Source organism: Stenella coeruleoalba, assembly GCF_951394435.1.
Source record: "Stenella coeruleoalba genome assembly, chromosome: 3".
Classification (NCBI taxonomy): Eukaryota; Metazoa; Chordata; class Mammalia; order Artiodactyla; family Delphinidae; genus Stenella; species Stenella coeruleoalba.
Genome location: NC_137148.1, coordinates 173,321,894 through 173,346,720, shown reverse-complemented (window position 1 = coordinate 173,346,720; position 24,827 = coordinate 173,321,894). Strand labels below are relative to the sequence as shown.

Here is a 24,827-nt window from a genome sequence, read left to right as displayed (position 1 = left end):
ATTTGGGACTTCCCTGGTAGTCCAGTGGTTAAGACTCCAAGCTTCCACTGCAGGGGGCGAGACTTAAATCCCTGGTAGGGGGAACTAAGATCCTGCATGCGGCACAGCATGGCCAAAAAAAGCCAGAAAAAATAATTTGTAACCAAGTGTGGAAGGAGGTGAACTAGACATCGTGGTGATCATTTCGTAATATGCACAAATATTTATGGAACCATTAGGTTGTACATCTGAAATTAGCACAATGTTATACGTCAATTATATCTCAATTTACCAAAAAAAAAAAAAAGGCAACACAGAAAAAGTTTCAATGCACTGGAGGGCACGCGGCCCCACATATCAACACGAGCACGAGTCCTTGACCCAGTGGTTCCACTTCTAGAAAAGCGTAGTCCGAGAGTCACAGCAGTCAGTGGGCACCGTGTGTCTGGGGCTGCGTCCCCGCCAGCGACCTGCACGTTCATCTCCAAGGAACCCAGGGGCTCCCCTCTGTGTGGAGGGCACCCCGAGCAGCCGCTGTAAACGAGCGTATCCAGCGGTGAGGGATAGTGTCCTTGATATGCTGGTGTCGAGCTCGCCAAACAGCATGGAAAACACTTAGGATGCGCCCCAGCAATTGCTGTGTTTATCCCTGGCGTGCATCCCAGAGAAATGAACATTCACGTCCCGCACACTATCTGTGTACAGATGTGCAGGGCAGCTTATTTTCGAAAGCCCCCAGTGGGAACCAACCCAGATGCCCTAAAGAAGTGACCGGCCGTGCCGGCTGGGACGTGCACGCCATGGAATGTTCCTCGGCCATGGGGCTGGGTGCAGGCCTCTCCTGGGTACTGTGCTAAGTTCCAAAGGCTCCAAGCTGCATGGTTGCATCTATAAACATTCTCAGGATGACAGAGACAGAGAACGATCGTGGTGCTGGGGGCGGGGGGTGAGGCATGGATCTTGACTGGGGTGACGGTTACAGGAATCCACACAGGAGATGCAGTGATACAACCGATACAAAGAAGTCTACACACGCTCGACATTATGTAGCATCTTAGCATCAGATTCCTGGTTTTGACCTTGGAGGGAAGCTGGGTGATGGGTAGACGGGCCTCTCCGTGCTGTCTGTGCACGTTGATGTGATTGTCATTAGCTCCAAATAAACAGTAGAAAAAAAAAATAAAGCAGCATAAAAAATATGATCCTGTTCATATAAAAACACACAGACTCCCTGATGGGGTGTTCCCGGGATGGTGACATCCATCCGGTCTGGGGGAGTGTCTCCTTTCTCCTTTTTCTGAATGTTTACAAAGTTTTTACACAAGGAGGTATTTTTACCATACAAACCAACAAACAACAAAAAAAGCAGTTTTTAATTTTTGGAAAATACACGCCTATATTTTGGGCAGCCTGTGCGTGTGTGTCACGTCCTTCAGCGCCCGGATGGATGACTGGAAGCCGTCGTTGTACGTGGTCTCCGCAGACCCGACAGTCTGTGATTTTCCAGTTGTCACCGTTTCCCAGGGGAGGGTCGTGCAAGGGCAGTGATAACCCCTGCTCCGACAGGGAATGAGTGTCAGTGCCGGGCCGGGGTGCAAAGCCGGCTCCTGGATGCCTGCCCTTTCGCCTGCGGGCTGGCCAACTCCTGGGTCTCCCTGTGGCGCGTTGCCCATTACAGACACTTCTTGTCTTCTTACTGCTTGTGACAATGGCGCACCAGCATCGGAGAAGGCGTGCAAAGCACAGAAAAGCACTCCAGACCAAGCCACACACTCACCCAAAGTTCTCCTACCAGGACCCACACTGGCACCGTGGGGTGTGAGCCCCTGGCCCCACCATGTCCGTGTGTGTGTGTGTGCGTGTGCGTGTGTGTGTGTGTGTGCGCGTGTGTGTGTATCTGAGCGCCTGTGCGCACGTGCTCATCCACTTTTCTTTTCCCGATCAGAGGTGTTTCGCCTGCTCATCTGTAACCCGTTTAAAGCCTAACAGTGTTTCACCATCGTGGCCCTTTCCCCACGTGGATTGTTCTCCTGGGACAGAACTTCAGGTGTCTGCACCGTCCTCCTTCCGGTCAGGGCCGTGGCTTGACGCTCGCTGGGACTTTTCCCAGGGGGCAGCCCCCGCCCCCTGAGGGCTCTGGACAGATGTCACCTAATTGCCCTCCAGGAGGGCGGCTCAGGTCCGCACGCCTGCTGGCCGGGCAAGGCTGGGTGGACCTCCTTTTTCATCTTGGCCTATTTTAAAAGCCCCAGAGGTAGGTGGTTACTCTAACTTGTGTGCGATCACAGGCGATGCGATCCTTTTTTCTCCCCCCCCCCTGCCCCGGGGTATCTTTAGTGGTTGTGTCTTTTGACACCTGCTGCCTTGTCTCTGGTCCATTTTTTCCTCTGGGTCTTTGTCTCCTTCCTTCTGGCAGGGCTTAGCTCTCCCGTCTGGCTTGGATGGTGGGAGAGAGGTGTGGCGGTGCTGAGCGGTGTGGTTTGGGGTTGGCGGGACATTCTGTCTCCTTTCTCGATGGCCCCAGCATGGCCCTGGGGGCAGAGGTGGTCCGTATCTGCAAAGTGGAGGGGACGAATGAATGGGGCTGTGCAGGTTGGCTGCCCACCCCGTTCCCCTGCCCAGGAAGCCCCATGTGCAGGCCGGAGAGCCGCTGCCCCCCCACCCCCACCCCAGCCCCCCTGCCCACTGCTCCAGGCAGGAAATTCCGTGCCGGGTTCTGAGTTTGTTTCCCTTTGGCTGCAAGCAGAATGTTGCTTCCTTTAACCTTCTGGAAATTTTCCTGCAGATTACATTCAATCCTCCCTGAACAGCCTCTGAACATTGACCCACAGCAAGCAGGCAGAGCTCCCTGATCCGATGTGGAAGGGAGGGCAGACTGGCACCTGGAGGGGGACCCTGGTGGGCTGAGAGGGGATGAGGTGGGCCGGGAGGGACCGAGTGACCTACTGGGGGGAGGGGGTGACCTGCCACTGCTCAGCTTGTCGTATGACAAGGGGACAAGGCCCAGGCCTCGGCGTCCAACCCCGGACACGCCGTGCGGGCCAATGCTCAGCGGGACCCCAGGCGTGGGGGGGCGTGGAGGGGGAGGCGGGGGCACAATGGGCCGCTGAACCCTCCCCCGGGGTCCGGTTCTCGCGAAATCGGATGGACACGGTTGCGGAAAGCTGCGGCCTGTGGCGCGGTGAGGAGAAGGGCGCACAATGCGGACTGTCGTCCCGAGTTTTCTGCCGTCCCCGCCTGCTGTCTGCCATCCCTGCAGCCGCTGCGGAAAGCAGGGACCCAGGGCCCTTCCTGGCTGGCTGTCTTTGTCGCTGATCTGTGCGTCCCTTGGGGGAGACAATATGGGACACCTTCCTTTCCACCCTCTGAACAAGGCGGGGTGACAGCTCTTGGCCGATGGTGGTTACAGTGAGAGCCTCGTCGTCCGGGCACTGGGGGGCTCTCAGGGGAGCAGCGGGGGAGGGGTCCTCGCAGCCCCTCCGGTCAGCTCTGCGGGTGCCGGCCACACCCCTGCCCAGCAGCGTCCTGACCCTTGATTGGTGTGTTTCCCTCGGGGGCACGGGGTCTCCCTCCATGCACAGTGACAGGGACGGTGCAGGCAGTGACCAGCTGTGACAGGGGCTGGCAGCAGGGTGGGCTTGGGCTGAGGGCAGGGGGCGATTGTCTGACCACCAAGGATCGTGGCTCCAATCTGGGGGACCAGGTGGGAGGGGGGCTCTGGAACCCCCAGTCCAGCTCAGGCCAACCCTCCGAGCTGCCTGGTGCAAAATTATAGAAAATGCAAAATTACAGAAAGGCGCTGAAAAGAAATGAGGGCAGACCCAACTTCCGAGATGCTTAGAGAGCAGACTCACAGGAAGCGGTGAGTCTTATTTTTTTTTTAATAAGCAGCCCTCTGTCCCCCATCAGCCTGTTCCAGAAGTTACCAGGCACTGCACATTTCCAACCAGAGCTTCCAGGTGTCGGGGCAGAACCCGCGGTGGGGTTGCAGCCTGGAGGTGCCAGCTGTCCCTCCCCTGACCTCCAGAGAAGCCTGGCGGCGTGGGGACCACAGCTCCTTGTGCTGGCCTGGCCTCCCTGCTAAAATCCTGTAATGGTTACACAGAGCCAGGAACTATGAATAAAACACGAGGCCGGGCGTTGGCGTTTCCTCTCCTCCGGCGAATGCATAATTAGTGCAAAACAGCAGGGACGTGGGGCTGTGCGTGGAGGGGCCGCGCCCCAGCGGCTGGCAATGATTCACACCAGAGGGCTGATTGCCTCGCCGGCTGGTCCTTGCTCTGGTGCACCCCTGGGGACCGGGGGTCCGAGGTGTGCATTAGGCACCTGGCCACCATGTGCCCCCTCAGGGCCAGGCTGCGCCCCCTTCCTCACTGTGGTCTGTATTCCTTTTTTTTTTCTTAATTAACTTTTATTGCAGTATAGTTGATTTACAGTGTTGTGTTAGTTTCAGGTGTGCAGCAAAAATAATGTTATACATATATCCATATATCCAGTCTTTTTAAGATTCTTTTCCCACATGGGTCATTACAGAGTACTCGGTACAGTTCCCTGTGCTCTACAGCAGGTTATCTATTTTATGCATAGCTGTGTGTGTATGTCAATCCCAGTCTCCTAATATATCCTCACCCCCACCCGGGGTCTGTATTTCCTTAACTGGGGCTGCAGGTGGGGGAAGAAGCTGGATGTCTGGGCCCCGTTTGCACACAGAACGGCTTTCTGGGCTGAGAGGTGGTGGCTGTTCCCACTGGGGGGCGGGGGGGGGGGTCCCTGTCTCTGTGAAGCCCTGGGTGGGGATGTCATGGCCCCGCCTATGGAGAATATCTTCCGACCAGCAGAGCAGGCCAGGGCCCGTCGGATGCCCGGCTTACAGGACAAATTCCCCCCCCCCCCCGAAGTGGTGCCTGAAGTTCTTTTTTTTCCATTGAAGTGAAACTTGCATAAAGTGAAAGTAACCATTTTCAAGTGAACAGTTCAGTGGCATTTGTTGTACAACTATCACCTCTATCTAATTCCAGAACATTCCATCACCCCAAAGGAAGGCCCCCGCCACGTCCCCATCAGCAGTGACCCCCACCCCCTCCCCAGCCCCTGACAACCAGGAACCGCTCCCTGTCCCTGTGGCTCTGCCTGTCCTGGACGTCTCCCATCAGTGGGGTCGCACGCTGGATGGCTGCAGATTCTTGGTAAGCAGGCCCCAGGTGCTGCGGCTCACGCTTTCACTAGAGTTACCGGTCGTCTCTCTGAAACCCCCTTTCGGCCGACAGCCTGGGTTCCTACTCGCTGCACCTGCAGCCTCTCCGGACAGAGCCCCTCTGACACACACACACATCTGTGTGCAGCACTGCCAGCTGCAGGGGGTCATCTGCACTCCTGCAGGGCCCAGCGAAGAGGCGCAGGTGAGGCCGCGGTGCGCACGCGGGAGGGCCCACCGCACCGGGAGACCCTGAGCCCGGGAGGCCGGACCTTGGAGCTGCTGCGGGCGTGGGAATCTCGGGACGTACAGCAGAGCTTTTGCACAGGCCTGGGCAGGAAGGACCAGGCTCCTGGCCCCCAGGAGCGCACCAGGTACGCAAATTGCATCACAGAAATCTGCTTCCAAACACGAGTGAAACCCATCATCTGCCTGGAGGTGAAAATGTAAATAGTTTCAAAACTGCGGGAGACAAACGCCTCCGTGTGCCGCCTGGGGCTCCGGCGGGGTGGGAGTGGGGGCGTGTGGATGCCTACGGGTACAGAGGGACCCCCGACTCCCAGCCCCAGGTCAGGGCGGGCCCTGGTCCAGGGTGGAAGGATTAGTGGCTCTAGGGGACCGGATGTGCAGCGTGCAGCGCAGGCCTTAGCCGGGCGCCCACTGCCCATGAGAGAATGACCCCTTGGCCGCCCCCAGGACAAACCGGGCTGACTGCTTCACAGGACAAGGAACGCCATGCTTGTAAAGAATTTTCTGGACCTTTTATTATTGTTCTTACTGTTATTAATAGACTTTATTTTTTCAGACAGTCTTAGAGTCACAGAAAAGTTGCAAAGACAGCGCACAGTTGCCATGTGCCCTGCCCCCAGTGCCCCCCATTTGTAGACAGCATCTTACCGTGTCCTGGTACGTCCGTCGCTCACAACTAACAATCCCACACTGACTGCTGTGTCAGGGTTCGTGGAAGCCCACATGCTCTCTGCCCCAGGACCCTGCAGGGTCCCCCGAGACGCCCAGGCCTCCCGTCTCCTGGGCCCCTCTGGGCTGTGACAGTTTCTCAGATGTGCCTTCTTTGGAGCCCTGGGCATTCGTGAGGGGAACGGGTCAGGAGTTATGTGGACGCCCCTCTCTTGGGGTTTGCTGGTATGTTTTTCACGGTCAGACTGGGGTGATGGCTTTTTGGGAGGAAGATCAACGCATCATACGTACCAAGGGTCCATAAAAGCAATTTTTTTTTAAATTTATTTTTTATTGAAGTATAGTTGATTTACAATGTTGTGTTAATTTCTGCTGTACAGCAAAGTCATTCATTTATACACATATATACATTCTTTTTTATATTCTTTTCTTTATATTCTTTTATATATTCTATCACAGGATATTGAATATAGTTCCCTGTGCTCTACAGTAAGACCTTGTTGTTTATCCATCCTATGCATAATAGTTTGCATCTGCTAACCCCAAACTCCCAATCCATCCCTCCCCCACACCCCTCCCCCTTGGCAACGACAAATCTGTTCTCCATGTCTGTGAGTCTATTTCTCTGTTGTAAATACGTTCATTTGTATCATATTTTAGATACCACGTATAAGTGACATCATATGGTAATTGTCTTTCTCTGTCTGACTTACTTCACTTAGTGATAATCTCTAGGTCCATCCATGTTTCTGCAAATGGCCTTATTTTGTTCATTTTTATGGCTGAGTAGTATTCCATTGTGTATATGTACCACATCTTCTTTATTCATCTGTCGATGGACATTTGGGTTGTTTCCCTGGCTTGCCTACTGTAAATAGTGCTGCTGTGAACATAGGGGTGCATGTATCTTTTTAAAAAATTTTTTATTTATTTATTTTTGGCTGTGTTGGGTCTTCGTTGCTGCACATGGGCTTCCTCTAGTTGCGGCGAGTGGGGGCTACTCTTTGTAGCGGTGCGCAGGCTTCTCATTGCAGTGGCTTCTCTTGTTGCAGAGCACGGGCTCTATGTGCGCGGGCTTCAGCAGTTGTATTATGCGGGCTCAGTAGTTGTGGCTCATGGGCTCTAGAGCGCAGGCTCAGTAGTTGTGGCGCATGGGCTTAGTTGCTCCGTGGCATGTGGGATCTTCCCGGACCAGGGCTCAAACCCGTGTACCCTGCATTGACAGGTGGATTCTTAACCACTGCGCCACCAGGGAAACCTCCATATATCTTTTTGAATTAGAGTTTTCTCCAACTTACATTCCCACCAACAGTGTAGGAGGGTTCCCTTCCATCCACACCTTCTCCAGCATTTGTTATTGTAGGTTTCATAAAATCACTTTCTAAATTACAAAGTTTTTAAGTGGTAGAAATTTTGGAGAAAACTCAGAAAAGAGAGCAGAAAATATTCACTAAACTAATTACACATATACAAACATGTGTAAATATAAAATGTATATGTATATATTTTAAGAATAAAATATATAAATTAAAAGGTTGAGGCCATAGCATAATACTGCTTTTAAAACAAAACAAAACAGCTTTGCTGAGACATAATTCACATATACAATTCACGTATTTAGAGCCTACGATTCAATGGTTTCTGGAATATTACATTATCAATATTTTTAAAAAGCGTGTCAAATATATTGAACATAAAATGCCATTTTAACCACTTGCGTCGGCACCAATTCTTGGTATTATTTTTGAAAATTGACTATTTGGAGTTAGTCCCTATTTTTAATTTCCCACGCAGGGTAACAATACCTTTCTCGCGAGTTTATTGGCCATTTGTAATTCTTTTCTCATCGGCCTCCCGCTCATCTTTACGGAACGCCCCTTTTTCTTGGGGACCTGATGATTCTCTGCAATAGGGTGATGATGCCCTTTCCCAGCAAAGCTCTGCAAACACCCTTCCTGGGCGACAGCACTGCCTGTGTCTCCGTCCTCTGCACTGCAACCTGGCTCCCGGTCCTGGGAAGTAGGTCAGGGTTTCAGTTCATGGTCTACTTCCAAGTACTCTGGGAGCTGTTGAGAGGATGGTTAACAGAACAACTTGGGAACGCTTGGACAAGAAGCATTGTTAGTTTCCTGTTGGGCTGAGAGCTACACCGGCTTGTGTGCGGCGGCCGCGTGGGAACCGGCCGGCTGGTGGTTCTCAGTCCCCCACCCGGGGTCCTGCACTCGTGGCGTCCTCCTCAAATGTCTGCTCGGCACTTTTGCAGCACCTCCTGGTGCCCCCACTCGGGCAGGAACATGTAAAGCGTTTCGATAAGCAGACTGTGTTTTTATTGTTTAGGACAGGCTGTCATTGAAGCGTTAGGTCCTTGGAGCCAGAGGGAGCTCTGCGTGACCCTGAGGCTGATTTTCTGGGGCTTCTCACTGTAGGGCATTTCCGATGGCGGCTGGAACAAGTCACCACAGTCTTGGTGGCTGAAAACCACGCAGCTTGGTTCTCTCACAGTGCTGACATCGGGAGTCCGACTGGGGTCTCACGGGGCTGAATGCAGGCGTGGGCAGGGCTGGTCCTTCCCAAGGCTCCAGGGCAGCATCGGTTCCCGCCTTTTCCAGCTTCTAGAGGCGCCGCATCCCTGGCTCACGGCCCCTCCTGCATCCTCACAGCCAGCAGCGCAGCATCTCCCGTCTCTCTCGGCCTCAGACCCTCCTTCTTCCCTCTTATGAGGACCCTCACCGTGTGAGATGACATGTCCACAGGTCCTGGAACCAGGGTAGGGACACCTCTGGGAGCTGTGTTCTAACACCTGCTCTGGAAATTGTGAATGTTCTGTCTGGGCTCTCAGCGGCCATCCCCGTGGCCTTGAGACAAACTGTATACAGAGCTTTTGTGAGCTGGGGAATGCTGGGCGTGGCCAGGGGGCAGACACAGAGAGCCCCTCCACCCCTAAGCCTCCCCCAGGGACCCAGACCGAGGCCCGGGCCTCAGAGCGTGGGCCCTGGGAGACTAGATGGGGCAGGGAGCCACCTGGGCCCCTGCAGGCTGCCTCTGAGAATCCTGCCGAGAGAGGGGCTGCATCCCGGTGCCCGAGTTGGAGGACCGGGGAGTGGGCACTGCAGCGGTGTCAGTCCCTGCAGTGCAGGGCCTGGGGTTTGGGAGCCTCTGGGCCCACGCAAGCTTCTCTCCTGGTCCTGGCATGTGGTTTCAGGTTGATCTTTGAGCTGCCCCAGCCTCTATGCTGTTTGGAAATGGGGTCGTTGCCACAGAAGCTGACAACCAAGGGGCGGGACCCCTGGCTGGGCTCTGGGGGTCAAGGTGGACCCGTGGCCTCAGCATCACTGTCGTGCGCACAGCCAGGGGTGGGGCCCCCATGGGAGAGCAAAGCTGCCCAGCAGTGCCCTCAAATCCCACGGCGGAGCTCACAGGGCAGCTGCGGGGGAGCAGGCGTAGAGCAGGTGTCCCAGCACGGGAGGTGAGGATGGGCGCCGGGCCAGGTCCAGGCAGTGGGAAGGAGCGCGCAGGTGCCCGGCCGGCCCTTGAGATCCCAAGCGAGATGCCCTTGTGCCTCCTCCCGATGTGAGAGGTCACGTGGCCACGTGGGGCTGCCAGGACAACGGGGCCTCGTGCCGCGTGCCCAGGAAGGAGGGGAGAGAACGGTCTGGGCGCCGGCGCTGGCTTCGGCTGCATGTGGACTTACGTCCTTAGAGTTCGGGTTTTGTTATCGATTGAACTGTGCCCCCCCAAAAAACTCAGAAGTTGGAGTCCTGACTCGGCACCTCAGAGTGGGACGTGTGTGGGAACGCGGTCTTTGCAGGAGTAGTTAGTTAAGGGGAGGTCACACGGAAGCAGGTGGTCCTAACGCAGCAGGACTGGTGTCCTTATGAGGGGGGACGTTTGGACACAGACACACTGGGAGGCACCTTGTCCCCCGGAAGCTGGGAGAGAGCGGGGATGGGGGTGGGGTGCAGGTGGTCCCTCGGCGGGAGCCATCCTGGGACCCCTGATCTCAGGTGTTGTTTAAGCCTCCCTGTTCGTGGTGCGAACCTCCTTTGTTACGGCTGCCCTTTAACCGAACACAGGCATTGATTTTTACTATTATTGCAGAAGACATGCCCGTTGTCCACGTCCCTCCCTCACCGGGTCAGGGGAGAGCCCGGGGTGGGCACTGTCATCGGCTCGGTGTGTGCCTTCCCCAGGTGGCCACGGGGCTGGGCTGCACGGGGGCTGGGACCTGGCCGACCCCATGCCTGCTGCTGGCTCCTCCCCCCACTCCCCACAGTCGGGCCTTGTCCCTGCCCTGCGGGCGCTAAACCCGCCCTGGGAGCAATGGCTCCCTCCGCCGCAGTCACGAGGCATCGTAAAGGCCACCACCCTCGGAAGGACCAGGCGCCGGCTTGAGTGGGTCCTGGAACGGAGAGCTGACCCCGGCCTCTCCCCGGTGCTCTGCCCTCGCACACAGGGCACCTGGACACCGTCCATCGGCCCATGGCCACCCAGTCTCCCCTTGGGCCCACTGTCCCCGCACCTCTGCGCCCATTTCTCAAAACCAAACTCACTTTCCTTGTCGCTTCGGAATAAGTTGTAGATTTCAGAGGGGTTTTAGATTTACGATAAAATAATGATAGGAACTGGGAGCCCCACACCTGGTTCCCCTTGTGCAGAACATTTGTCACAAACAACGAACTCGAGACGTGATGAACTGACACCCATGCTTTGTTCAGATCTCCTCGGGTCAGCACCTCTGGTATATTTCACATCATTGATAACCGGGCTCTTCTGTTTTCTAAAATTATTTCGTTTTGGCGTTATGTATGTTTTACTCATATTTGATGACCTTTGAAAATGAAAGGATACCACTTGTATCTGCAATCCTAAAGGAAATGTCTACTTTGTCCTGTGTTTGAACTTCAACGGGAATCATACTCTGAAAAAAAATAAATAAATAAAGGAAAACCTCAGATCTCAGAATCTGAAAACAAAAAGTAACATTTCTGTGTCCTTAAAAAAAATACTCAAATGTTTGGTCATTCATATTAAAAAAAAAAAGTATGCGCCCTTCCTTGGATTTCAGAAGGAAATACTTCTTTTAATCGCTGGTGGCGTCTCTCTAGGACCATTTTAAAGGAAACTGTACGTTCTTTTAAACTGAACAAGGCGGCACATCACCTGAGACACCTTTAATAGAGATTTACCCACAGTCATGGGTCTCACTGGGGCAGTCCTGCCCCCAGGGGACACTGCGCGACGTCTGGGGACATCTGTGGCTGTCACACTGGGGGGCGCCTGGCATCGAGTGGGTGGAGGTCAGGGAGGCTGCCCCACACCCCACAGTGGCCAGGACGGTCCCCAAAGAGGATGACCGCAGATGCAGCAGCGGGGGGGGGGGGAGACCCTGCCCTAGGCTGACAGAGCGCTCCCCTGTGCCCATCTGTGTTCACATGTTCCCTTTTTGTAAGGACACCATCGTGTTGGATCAGGGCCCCCTGATTACACCTGCAACGACCTTATATCCAAACAAGGTCTCGGTCTGAGGTCCTGAGGCTCAGGTCTTCACACGTGGACTTGGAGGTCCGATTCAAGCCCCACACCCACTTTCTCTTTGTACACTGGACTCGCCACTGCTGAAGGGTGTCTTTATCTTGTCAAGGTCGTTGGGATTCCAGTCCTGTCCTTGCCGGCACCTTTGTGTTGGGACCGTTGGCTTCAGGAGATGGGAGCAGCACTTAAAAGCTTCCTTTCAACTCGCCACCTCCATCCTGGGGACAGGCACTGTTTTTGGAGAGCTCTGAGGGCACCGTCCCGCCGCGACAGCCTCCCCGATTTCAGAGACGGTGCCCCGATGGGACAGGTGCTTTCAGGGAGTCCTTGCAATTTCCAGGCACCCAGAGCCAGCATGGGGGTGTCGGGGTCACTGTGGCGGTGGGGCACTTCATTTTAAGCCACTGCCCTCCTGAGGGGCACAGCGGTGGCCTCCCTCTCACCTGGAGTCCTGTGGGTTCCACCATGGCTGCGTTTTCAGGACGGCGCTTTCCTGTTGCTTCCAGAACCTCCGGTTGCTAGTAGAATGTTAACGCCCTCCTTTATCCTAACGAGGACACGCGCACTGTCTCCAAGTAGGGGACGCCGACCTTGACACGGGTTTGCAGAAACACAACGTGCTGCAGGGTGTTAGATGCGTTACAGGGCTCTGTCCCCACGGAGCTGGGCTCCATCAGGGACACCCCACAGTCCAGGCCCTCTGAGCTGCCCGCTCGCGGGTCGGGGCACAGGCGGACATCCTGCGAACGCTGAGGTCGGGAGGAACCTGGGGCGGGGGGTAGCCAGGGCTGCTCAGAGGCCCCCAAGTCTCCTGAACAGATGGGAACCGTTCCTGACTTGAGTGTGAGGGGGACGCAGAATCAGGACAGTGCAGCCCCCAAGAGGAAGGACCTGCCCATATCCCCAGGCCTCCCGCTCCCCGCCCCGCCGTGCGGGCTCAAAGGCCTTCTCCATGGCGTGTGGTCACACAGGTGTCCACTCGCCTCTGTCTACCTGCAGCCCCGCCGGCCTGGGGAGAGAACTGATTTCTGGAGCACTGCCTTCATTTTTTTTAAATGCAGTTTCAAACTTTTTACTTGAAGTAATTCTAGAGTCACAGAAAGGTGCAAAGAAATGTACAGGCAGTTCTGTAGGTACTAGAGCACCCTTGCTCCAGCCTCCCCAGCGGTGACATCTTGTAACCATGGCACCGAGATAATACAGCACCTAGATACCAGAGAGCAGCTAGATCCCAGACACTAGGGTAACCAGACAGCAGAGCATCAAATCCAGGCCACTGCTGCCGGCACAACCCAGGAGCCCATTCGGATCCTGCCAGTTCCACGTGTGCATCTGTCTGTGTTTCCCTGCCATTCGGTTACATGTGCAGATGTGAATCATGGCTCCTGCAGTCAAGTTACAGAAGGACACAGGCCCCCACCACAGGCCCCCACCACAGGCCCGCCCTCGCCAGGCCGTGTCTCCATCCTGAGAGCTACTTCTGCCACTTCGCGCGCCCCCGAGGACGAGGCAAATCACTGAGCCAGCGGCAGCATGATCGCGAATACAGCAAACGCACTCTGTATCCAAACAAAAGTTTATTTTTATTATCTTTCCTCTGTTTCCCTCACTCCCTTATATTCTGATGTATGGCGCTGTTGAAAGCAGGTATCAGAGCCTAGGATTTTCATACAAAAAGAAAAAAAAGAAAAGAAAGAACAAAAGGGACTGTTTACGGAAACGTTCACAGCTATATTGTACCACCGAGGCAGTGCGTCCTGGTGAGCGCTGATGGGTGACGTGGGGCCGTTCAGCGGCCAGGCCGAGGGCGTCGGCAATTGATGTCCCAAACGGTGGGGGACACACAGACCTGGGGGGCCTGGGAGAGGGGTGCACCCAGGGGCGTGAACAGGGCAGCAGCGTGTCCGTCTTCCAGATGTGCTCGTCATCAGCTGGAAACTCGACCATTCTCCAGCTCTTGTCGCTCTGACATGCAGTCGTGGGGTTTTCAATTTTTATTGATCAGTTTCACATTCTAGAGAATGGAATTCTGGATGGTAGGGAGACCGGCACCTCCCGGCGTCGTCCCACTTTGTTTTAGTAAGATTGTACAGTGAAGTCGTCTGCTCCTTATCAAAAGAATTAAAAGCCTAAATATACCACGGTGCGTGTCGTAAGCTGACCCGTGAACCGTGGCGAATATAAAATATGCCTCAACTAAAACACTACGTGCTTGCAGTTCTTATCTCTTAACCAGATCCATGACGGCCTATTCTGTCCAACGACAGACGTGTATGGACACGGAAAGTTGAACCCAAGCTTCAAAACGGCCCCAGTGTCGCCGGCGGGGGTGGGGGACGGCAGTCAGGGTTTCATGGGGACAGGCTTTCAGTTTGGGAAGAAGGAACGTTCTGGGGATGGAGGGTGGGGATGGCTGCACGACAGTGTGAATGTGCTTCGTGCCACTGAGCTGTGCGCTTAGATGGTAATTTTAGATTATGTGTGTTTTACCACAATTTTTGAAAACTGCCCCCGTGTGACAATTAGACACAGAAATAAACAATCCTTCGAATCCACACGGTGGAACTGAGGGGCACCCGCCCAGTGAGACGCAGGCGACAGTCACGGTGCCTCTGGTGTGCAGCCCGATTCCCGCTGGGGCCCAGCCTGAAGCCAGGAGCCAGCCCGGTGCTTCAGTTCTGGGGTCCTCCTGCAGCTGGCGGCCGAGAGTGGCCGCCGAGCTTCTCGGGGACTTAGAAAGGCAGAATCCTTATTTCCTCTCAGTGTGTCTTGGGTGGAACCGAAACGGGGCTGGGGTGACCCTGAGAAATTTGCGTTCTCGGTGCCACATTGAGTGCTGGCTTGGACCCTGGGGGGACTGGACGGGGGCGGTCAGCGCTGTGTCCTGTGGACGAGTTGCAGACAAAGAAGAAAGTTACTGCCTGGAACAATGTGAGATAATATGATAGAGGACCTTGAAGAAGACAAAAGACGGTTGTAGATTACCGACGTCAGGGAGAAGAACAAGGAAACAGAAAAAAGGAAGAAAACAAATCCTCACAGCGGCGCTTTTTTGAAATGCAGATGACACTGTGCAGCCTGCCCTGAAATGCCTAATAGGTAAAATGAAAGGCTTTTTAAAAAAAATCAAAGGCAAACAGGATGGAAACTCAACGGGGCCTAATCCTTGACTCTTTGTTGAAGAGACACTGCAGCGCACTGCCCTTTCCTGGTCTGGGGACGCCGGGGATCTCCGTGGAGTGGAGGACGCAGCGACAGGAGAACTGAAGGGGGGCCACGACGGGGTCATGTTCCAGGCGGGGTGTCGGTCGCCCTCTGATGCGAACAGTGAACACACCAGGAAGCATCCCACACGGTACAGGAAATGCTTGCTTGTAGGGATGAATTTAGAGAGAAAAACAATTTTATGTGGTAAAATATAAAATGTATCATTTTTAAGTGCACAGCTCGGTGGCATTAAGCACATTCACATTGTCGTGCGACTGTCCCCACCATCCATCTCCTGGAGTCTTCCATCTTCCCAAACTGAAGCTCTGTCCCCATGAAACACTGACTCCCCACCCCTCCCCCAGCCCCTGGCCCCCACCATCTACTTCCTGTCTCTGTGGATCTGACTCCTCCAGGGACCTCATGTGAGTGGAACCAGACAGTATTTGTCCTTCTGTGTCAGCGCGCCTCTCTGAGCATCACGTTCTCAGGGTTCATCCACGTTGTAGCAGGTGTCAGAATCTCCTCTTTTTATTTAAATTTATTTTTATTTTTGGCCGCACTGGGTCTTTGTTGCTGCATGCGGGCTTTATCTAGTTGTGGCGAGCGGGGGCTACTCTTCGTTGTGGTGCGTGGGCTTCTCATTGCGGTGGCTTCTCGTGAAGCACTGACTCTAGGCGAGCGGGCTTCAGTACTTGTGGCTGTCGGGCTCTAGAGCGCAGGCTCAGTAGTTGTGGCGTATGGGCTTAGTTGCTCTGCGGCATGTGGGATCTTCCTGGACCAGGGATCGAACCCATGTCCCCTGCATTGGCAGGTGGATTCTTAACCACTGCGCCACCAGGGAAGTCACTCCTCTTTTAAGGCGGAATAACATGCCGGTGTGTAGATGGACCACACTGTGTTTATCCATCATCCGTCCATGGACACGTGCGTTGTTTCTACCTTTTAGCTGCTGTGAGTCATGCTGCTATGAACATGCGTATGCAAATATCTCTGAGTCCCTAATTTCCCTTCTTTTGGGTATGTACCGAGGAGTGGGATTGCTGGAGCATACCGTGATTCTATGTTTAAATTTTTGAGGACCCTGCAGACTTTCCACAGCAGCTGTACTTTTTTCATTCCCCCCAGCCACACAAGAGGGTTCCAATTTCCCCACATCCTCACCAATTCGTTATTTCCTGTGTTTTTGTTGTTGTTTAGTATTTGCCATCCTAATGGGTGTGAGATGGTATGTGTTTTTGAACTGTGTTCTTAGTAATATCACCATGCTTAATATTTTTGGTATTTATAAAGGTGGGTTGGAAATACATAAAATGAGGATTAGAAAGCATGGGTAAATTTCTTCTTATTCTATTGTCCACAACTGCAATTTTTTTCAAAGGCTTAAAACTACACACGTTGATTCTCTCACAGTCCTGGAAATCAGGAGTCTAACATGGGTCTCACGGGCTAAAATCCAGGTGTGGGCAGGGCTGCATTTCTTTCTTGAGGCTACAGGGGAGACTCTGGTTCCTGCCTTTTCCAGATTCTGGAGGGGCTGCATCCTTGTCTGGTGACACACTTTTCTCTCCAAGGCCGGGGGTAGCTGGAGCGCTCTACAGACAGGATCTATGTTGTGTTGGGATTCCCGGGCCAGGCACTCCAGCTGCTGCCCCGTTAGCATTTCATCTGAGGTGCTAGTCCCCTGCCAGCACAGCCCCCGTGGATGGCACCAAGTCCTGAGCCCCGAGCATAACCATGTGCCAAATGCACACGGCTGGTTACTGAGGTGCGTGGCTGGACTGTCTCGGGTCTCAGGCAGGAAGGTTTTGCGTGAAGAGGAAAACCAAGTTCCATTTGCCAAAATCAGGTTGGGAATGCCAGGAGATGGCGGAGGGAGAAAGATGGGGTGGGCTGACATTGGGACCTGGTGAGGGACGTCCCGGGACAGGCCGCCTGACCCCTGGGCTCTCCCCTCCTCCTGCTGTGGCCCCCGCCCAAAGGGCAGGGCTGACCTACACAGGGAAGTTCTGGAGGAAATCTGCCTGCTGTGAGGGTTGCCTTTCCCTTCATTTGTTCAGACCCCAGTAGTCAAGCATACCCTGGGTGCAGGTGCAGGGCTCGTCCTGAGGACACTGCAGGGAGCAAGCTGACCCAGGCACGGCTACTTCCAGGACTGCTGGCAGTGATGCAATTAGTCTGTGGCCGTGGGCCTCACCCGAGGGGGATTCTGCTCCCCTGGGACACTGGGCCATGTCTGGGGACATATGTGGTTGTCACGACTGAGGGTGCCCCTGGCATCGAGTGGATGGGGGCCACGGATGCTGCTCTACACCCCACAGTGCCTGCGCCCCGCCCCGCCCCCCCCCGAAAACGACTGGCCTCAGCATCAGCAGTCGCAGGGGGAGACCCTACCCTGGCGTTAAAGCCGGCCACTGCACAATGGGGTCAGTGCTGAGAAGGGCACACGGCTCCTTCACAGTGGTCAGTGGAGCCATGGATGAGGCCTGAAGGCCAAGTGAGGAGTCTGGGCTCCCGGGACAGCTGGCAGTGGGGCGGCTGTGGGGATGGGGGTCAACACAGTACGGCAAAGAGCAGTTAGCTCAGCAGCACTTGACGACCCCTTGGGGCCTAGACAGAGGCGGACACAGATCACAGAAGAGCTAGCATTATGTTGGTGGTCTTAAAATTTTTTACTTTTTTTTTAAAAAAAACAGAACAATACAGAATACAGGCCTAAGGCAGCCAGACAAGGCCAAAGAACATGACGGAAGCCCGCGTGCCATCCCTCCAGTTCGGCCCTGCGCCCACGTCTGGCTGACGTCAGTACCAGGTGAGCTGGGCCTCGGCTCTGTGGGGACCTGGGCACATTAGGGTTTCCTTGTTTTAATTAGTAGCTTGGTTCTCCTTGGGTTTCTTGTGAATCGCGGGCGCCTTCCAGCAACCACGCTAGCATTCATCTTTGCTGGACACGGTTGTGCTGCACGCCTACCAGGTGCTGCACGGGGTGCCTGGCTGCTGGGCCCCAGCGGGCTGCTGGGCTGGGCCGTGCAGGCCAGTTCTCTGCTTTAGCTTAGCTGCTCCAGCTCCTCAAGGCTCGGGCCAATCCCGCCTCGTGGCTCGAGGCCCGCGAATGGGATGTTGGAGGTCCCTGACCCCCACCTGCTCCGCCGTCTCCCGCCGTCTCTCTGTCTCTTGATCTCCATGGGTCCCCACCTCTCGTGGCTCCTTTCCCTCTCCTCCAGAATGCAGCTATTTTCTCATGCAGAGTTTAGCTGTCTCCCTGTGGGCCCTTTCATCTCACGTCCTCAGGGCCTCGCTCACCGTCCCCTAGTACTAATTACGGTATTTTCCTAAACAAGCCCAGTTGGTCTCTAAAATGAGTTCTGATACCAGCTGGTAAAATTAATCTTTTCCCCAACCACCCTCTACGATACAGTAACGAAAGACACACTGTCTCTTGTCAGTAGGAGGTCAGCGTCTCGGGTAGATGAGTATGTAGACAAATAATTACATTACGGCATAAATCAGCGAGGCTTCGCACGGTGGTGCTGCAGTGACAAACACCCCGCAGCTCAGCATCTATAAACAACTAAGGTTCATTTCTCACAGACACTAGTGGGACTTGGTTGAACATCACCCCCCCCCCCCCCCCGCCGCAAATTCAGGTCCACCCAGAACCTCAGAATGTGATCTTATTTGGACATAGGGTCTGTGCTGACGTAATTAGTTGAGATGAAGCCGTACTGGATTAGGGTGGGCCCTAAATCCAACAACTGGTGTCCATATAAGAGGAGACACAGGGACACCTGGCAGGGAGAAAAAGCCATGTGAAGATGGAGGCAGGGAGGGGAAGGATGGGTCTACAAGTCAAGGATTGTCAGAGCCCCCAGCAGCGGGGAGAGGGGTGTGGGGCAGATTCTCCCTCAAGCCCCCAGAAAGAACCAGCGCAGCCCACACCTCGATCTCAGATGTCTCCGGAAGTGTGGGGTCAGGGATGTCATTGTTTGCAGCCACGGGAACTCATCCACCAGCTGTCCACCAGAGCTGGTGGCGCTCGTGTATCACCATCCTCCTTACTCCCGGGCCCGGCTGGCGGGGCAGCCAGCATCAGGGGCAGAGCCGGTCCCCAGGGTGGACAGAAAGGGGATGAGGGGACATGCATGCTGGCCACGGTGCTCTGCTCACACTTCATCAGCCAAAGCAAGTGCCCTGACCACGTCTGCATCAAGTGGGCAGGATGCGCCCTACGGAGGAGAGAGAACCAAACAGAAGGGAGCAGTGCCAGTGACCACCATGCTTTAGGTTCAGACCGGCCGTGGGCTCAGAGGGAGAACCTGCTCCCTGGGCTGGGCTCCCAGGGAGGGTTTCACGAAACTTGAGCTGGGACTGGAGGGGGAGGTGGCCCTGGAGAGAACAGAAACGGAGGAAGGCGGGAGAGGGAACTTGGGAACTCTGCCTCAGTGGACCAAGGGACGCCTGCACTGCAGCAGGTTACCACAAATGGCAGCTTAAAACAACACCATCTGAAAGTTTCTGTGGGTCAGGAGCCCGGGCACGTGTGGCTGGGTGTTCTGCTAGGGTCCCCTAGTGGTGATCCAGGTGTCACCTGGGACTGTGTTGCATACGAGGCTGGGGCCTCTTCCAAGTTCACAGGTTGTTGGCTGAGTTCCTTTCCTGGGAGCTGCATAACGCATGGCATCTCCCTTCCCCATGGACCACAGGAGAGCCTCTGCAGCCTCCAGGAGAACCCAGTCTTCTTTCTCTTCTAAATGGCTCCTTCGATCTGGCCCGGCCCAGCCAGGATAATCTCCCTTTTAATTAACTACAGGTCAACTGATTAGGGACCTTCATTCCATTGGGAAAATCCCTTTGCCTTTGCCAGAGTATCATATGATCAGGATGTGGTGCTCATCACATCGCAGGTTCTACCCATGCTCAAGGGCGTGAGCCATTGGGGACCAGCTCAGGATCCTGCCTGCCACCCAGTTAAAGACACTGACAGCAGGGGGGAGACTGGGTGGAGAACGGCCAACAGGAGGCCGCTGGCACAAGAGCTTGAGGTGTGGCCATTGGCACCTGGGGTCTCGGCAGGAGCGATTCAGGACACGTAGGTGCCTTTCTCATTGGGGTTTGTTCTTGGCCCCCCAGAGTCACAGCACCAGCCTCCCCTCTATTTTACATGCTATGGTAAGGGTCCCAAGTAACAAAAATGCTGCTCTGAGTTACACAGGGGTGAGGTGTGGATGGCTTCTGCTGTGACAGTTTGTCAGCTGCCCTCCAATATCCCTTCTCCCTCAAATAGAAGAACCCCATTCTTGATTAGGCATGTGGCCCCCAGAATAAGGACAACTCTCCCAGCCGGCCTGCACCTAGGCATAGCTGGGTGGGTATGTTTGGACCCGTGGGATGTGGGGCAGACATGGTACATCCAAGGCCTAGGTGACTCAGACCCCCCCACTGCCCCTCGATCCCTGCAGTGGGCAGATGGGCCTCAAAGATGTCCACACCCTCATCTCTGGAAACTCTGTATGTATCATGTGAGATGGCAAAGGGGACTCTGCAGATGGGACTGAGGTTAGGGACCTTAAGATAGGGAGATTATCCGGCACACACACAGCATGGAATACTGCTCGATAACAAAAAGGAAGGCAGTCCTGATACACTCGAGGGCTTGGAGGCATCGCCCGGGTGTTGCACTGAGTAAGAGAAACACACCTCCAAAGGTTCCGTGCTGCACTGTCGCTTCTGTAGAACATTCTCAGGATGACAAAGATGGAGAAGAGTCCTGGTGCCCGGGGTTAGGCGTGGCGGCGAGGTGGGGGTCTACCCAGGGTAGCTGGAGGGAGCTCTCTGTGGGGAGAGAAATGCCCTGTATCTTGACTGGTGGTTACACAAATCCACACAAGAGATACAATGACTCAGAAGTCTACACGCACTGTCCCCATGTCACCGTCCTGGTTTTGATACTATATTATAGTTACATAAGATAACCTTTGGAGGAAGCTGGGTGACAGGTACAAGGGACCTCTCTGTACTACTTTTGCAAATTTCTATGAATCTATAATTATTTTAAAAATAATAAGATAGAAAAAAAATCTTCCTAGGGCACATCCAAGCCTCGAGGGACTCCTCTGTGTCACTCCACCTCCACCTTGGTCCTGGCCTCACTAGGCTTCACTTAGTTCCTCTGACGAGTTGGGCCTTCTGCCACCCCAGAGCCTTTAAACAGTTCCCTAAGCTCTGAAAGCTCTCTCCCAACCCAATCAGACATCAGGTTTCAGGGTTAAACGTTATTTCCTTGATCCCCACCCACACCCCTGCTCCAGACAAGGTTGTCTCTGTAATTCTCAAAGTTCCCTGCGCTTCTCCTGTATTAACTTCTTCAGAACGTCTATTTATTTTTTGGTACAGTGGTTACCAATCTGGACTCTGGAGTGGGACTTCCTGTTTCAAGTCTTAGCTCTGCCTTAGACAGGTGACTTAACCTCTTTCTATCTTAGTTTCCTTGAAAGTTCCCAGTGAATCACATCTGCTGGTATAATCCTCTCCCCTTATATCTGAACTGGCCCTGTGAGTTGCTTTCACCAAGAGAACATGGTGGAAGCGAGACCGTGCCAGCTCCAAGCCTACACCTTAAGAAGGACTGGCAGTGTCCACCGTTGTACTCTTGGGAACCCTGAGCAGCCGTGTAGGCAACAAGTCTGCTTCCCTGCTGAAGCGAGCATGTGGAGGGGCCAGGCCCTGAGAGCATGTGGAGAGACAAACCCGACAGGCCCAGGCTCTGGCTGACTTGCCAGGTGAACACAAGCACCCATGTGGCCACTGGCGAGACCAGCAGAAGAACCACGCAGCTGAACCCAGGCCAGACTGCACAACTGTGAGCAAACAACTCGGTTCTTTCAGCTAATGGGCTTCATGGTCCTTTGCTGTACAGTGATAACCAAAACAACGGGGCTGATTATTATTTTTTATCTTTAAATGCATCATAGTAACGGTATAATTCTTTTTATTTATTTATTTGTTTGTTTATGGCTGCCTTGGGGCTTCGTTGATGCCCACGGGCTTTCTCTAGTTGCAGCGAGCAGGGGCTACTCTTCATTGCGGTCCGCGGGCTTCTCATTGTGGTGGCTTCTCTTGTTGTGGAGCACGGGCTCTAGGCACGTGGGCTCAATAGTTGTGGCGCACGGGCTTAGCTGCTCCACGGCAAGTGGGATCTTCCCGGACCAGGGTTCGAACCCTTGTCCCCTGCATTGGCAGGCGGATTCTGTTTTTTTTTTTTTCCGGTACGCGGGCCTCTCACTGCTGTGGCCTCTCCCGTTGCGGAACACAGGTTCCGGACGCGCAGGCTCAGCGGCCACGGCTCACGGGCCTAGCCGCTCCACGGCATGTGGGATCTTCCCAGACCGGGGCACAAACCCGTGTCCCCTGCATCGGCTGGCGGACTCCCAACCACTGCGCCACCAGGGAAGCCCGGCAGGCAGATTCTTAACCACTGCGTCACCAGGGGAGTCCCGGGGCCGATTATTATACTAACATTTTAGGGTTCTTGCGTTAAATAAAATTAATAATTGCAAAGTGCATATAGTAGTGCCAGCATAAAGTGTTTCAGTCTTAGTTGTGATTTTATTAAATGTCTTCTCCATCAGGCTGAGTTCCCTGAGTGCTATTTTCCTCACCACTGTATGGCCAGTTCCTGTCACCAAGTAGTCTCTCAAACATTCGTTTAAAGAATAAGCACACACCCCAAATCATCGAGACTCACAGCTGCACCAAAGGGTCTACTTCTGAAGCAGCACGAATGACTGGCAGAGTCAGTGAGGGAACATCCTTTGACAAGATCCACCCTTCTCAGAGTCTGTTTGGCTTTCATTAAAAGTTTTTCCCCTTCTACTGGAAATGCATCATAAATATTTCTTGTTACCGAAGACATTTCAAAAAATAACTTCGATCATGTTTTAGCTAACCACACCTCTACTGTTGGACATCTCAGGGCCTCCTGATTTTTTCCACGATATAGGTAACGCTGCAGAAAACATCACTGCACACCCATCTTTGTGCACATCTGATTATATCTTTACGATAAATCTCTGGAAGTGGAAATTGCAGGGTTGGAGGGTCTGCAACGTTTTCGAGGCATTTGACAGATAACGTCAAGTCGTTTTCCAGAAAGGTACCAATTCACACGTCTCAGCAGACCCGAATTACGGCTGCCCATCTCACATCCCGCGCTGGGCCCGGGCCTGAGGATTTCTCTCACCTTTGCTAATTGGATGATGGCAGAAAAAACGTATTATGTTGGTTACTGAACCATGAACCACGTCAAAGATGAAGACGTGTTTACACACACACACACACACACACACACACACACACACACACCCCACCCCCCCCCACCCCCCCCACCCCCAGCGACCCAGCCGCACCACGGCGGAATCTGTATTTTCTCAAAGAGCATCCAAATGGCCTGTGGACTGAGACGCCCGGCCGTGTTTCCATGCATTCGGGGCCCTAAGGAGGCCACGAAGGGACCCCGCTCAACACCTTGATCTTGTGAACAGGGACTCCGACCGCCGCATGACCGGGGCGAGCGGCCACCTGGCCCTGCGTGGGCTGCACCGGTGTCCACGGCCCCCTCGCGACCCGCCGCGTTTGACACAAAACTTCCCCAAACGAAGCGGGCCGAGCAGAACCGGCTCCCGAACGCGGCGCCACGAGACGCCGAACCCCGAATTCTGCCTTCGACCCAACAGACACTCTGGGTCCGGGCGGAGGGGACACACTAGCGTGTGCGGCCGTCTGTGGGGTCGCCACTTCACACACCTGAACCCCACACTGTGTCTTCACACCGACCCCACGGCGACCACCGCACTGACGCGGCCGGCGGGGTACCTGCTTCCCGGGTCACCGCCCACACAAGTGGGTCATGTGCGAAACGCACGACCACCCCTCTGGTGGGCGCGGGTCGGAACCGCCGCGACGCCTCACCGCAGGCGCCTCAGGCCATGGAAGGTTCTGGAAGGCTCTCGAGGCTTTCCTCAGGGCCTCGGCGGGGAGGGGCCTCGAGAGCCAAGGGGGCCTGACAGGCGCAGGCAAGAGGAGGCGGGAGCACGGGCCAGAAGATGGAAGTCGCCGCCGTCGCCGCCCACCTCGAGCCCGCAGGCCCGCCCGCGCCCTTCAGTCAGCCTAGCGCGCGCCCGCCTGTCTCTCTGCGCCCATCCGGGCGGAAGGGGCGGGGCCGTGGCGCGAACGCGGGCTCCCCATTGGTCGGCGGCGGGGGGTGGGGCTTAGTACCGCCGCCAGGCTGGCCCTGCCCCCGGCCCGCGGGAGCGGCGGCGGCGGAGGTGGCGACGGCGGCGGCGGCGGCGGAGGCGGTGAGCGCGGGCGCGGACGGCTGCGCGTGGGGCGGCGCGGGTGCAACCGCTGTTGGACCGCCGCGGCCACCTCGCCCTCCGCACCGGGCTCGGGGACGCCGTGCTGGGGAGGCGGGGCGCTGGGTGAGCCCGGCGGGCTGCGCCCCTCGGGTCGTCCGGGCGGGGGCTGAGGCGGCGGGGCGGGCCTGGGGGAGGGGCGAACCCCGAAAGAGGCTTCCCAGGGCGGTAACCCGCCCTGCCGCGGGAGCCCCCGTCTCTGTTCATTGAACCCCTTTGCTCTCTAAACCCCTTTTCTGCCTGGACCCCACTTCTGCATTCTGAACCCCCATCTCTGCTCCCCGAACCCCTACCTCTGCTCCCTGAAGCCCCTCGTTTGCTGCCTGAACCCCTATCTCTGCTCCCTGAAGCCCCCCCGCTCCCTGAAGCCCCCATCCTCTGCTAACTGGACCCACCCTCTCCTGCCGGGGTGAACCCCTCTTTGCACAAACGAACCCCCCCCACGTCCTTTTCTTTACTGTCACCGCCAGACCAGCCTTCCCCATTGATGTAATCAACGGTCTGCAGCTGTCCAGTCCTTTCAGGGACACGGCAGCCAAAAGAGCAGTCATTTTCCTCTGATTTTATTTTTTTGCGCTGTGGTCAAC

General features: G+C 55.0%; 1 protein-coding gene across 3 annotated transcripts in view; it reads left to right on the top strand.

Annotated features, from left to right (window-relative positions):
* The window catches only part of PWWP3A (PWWP domain containing 3A, DNA repair factor), a 54,013-nt gene that overhangs the window by 11,007 nt on the left and 18,179 nt on the right, over positions 1 to 24,827 (top strand). Inside the window, exon 2 of one of the 3 annotated variants that reach the window (XM_079917188.1) lies at positions 17,527 to 17,642. The gene's annotated coding sequence lies outside the window, so the exon portion shown is untranslated. Of the gene's footprint in view, positions 1 to 17,526; positions 17,643 to 24,125; positions 24,307 to 24,827 lie in introns of those variants that run through there. The other 2 variants (XM_079917189.1, XM_079917187.1) reach the window with 2 other exon arrangements.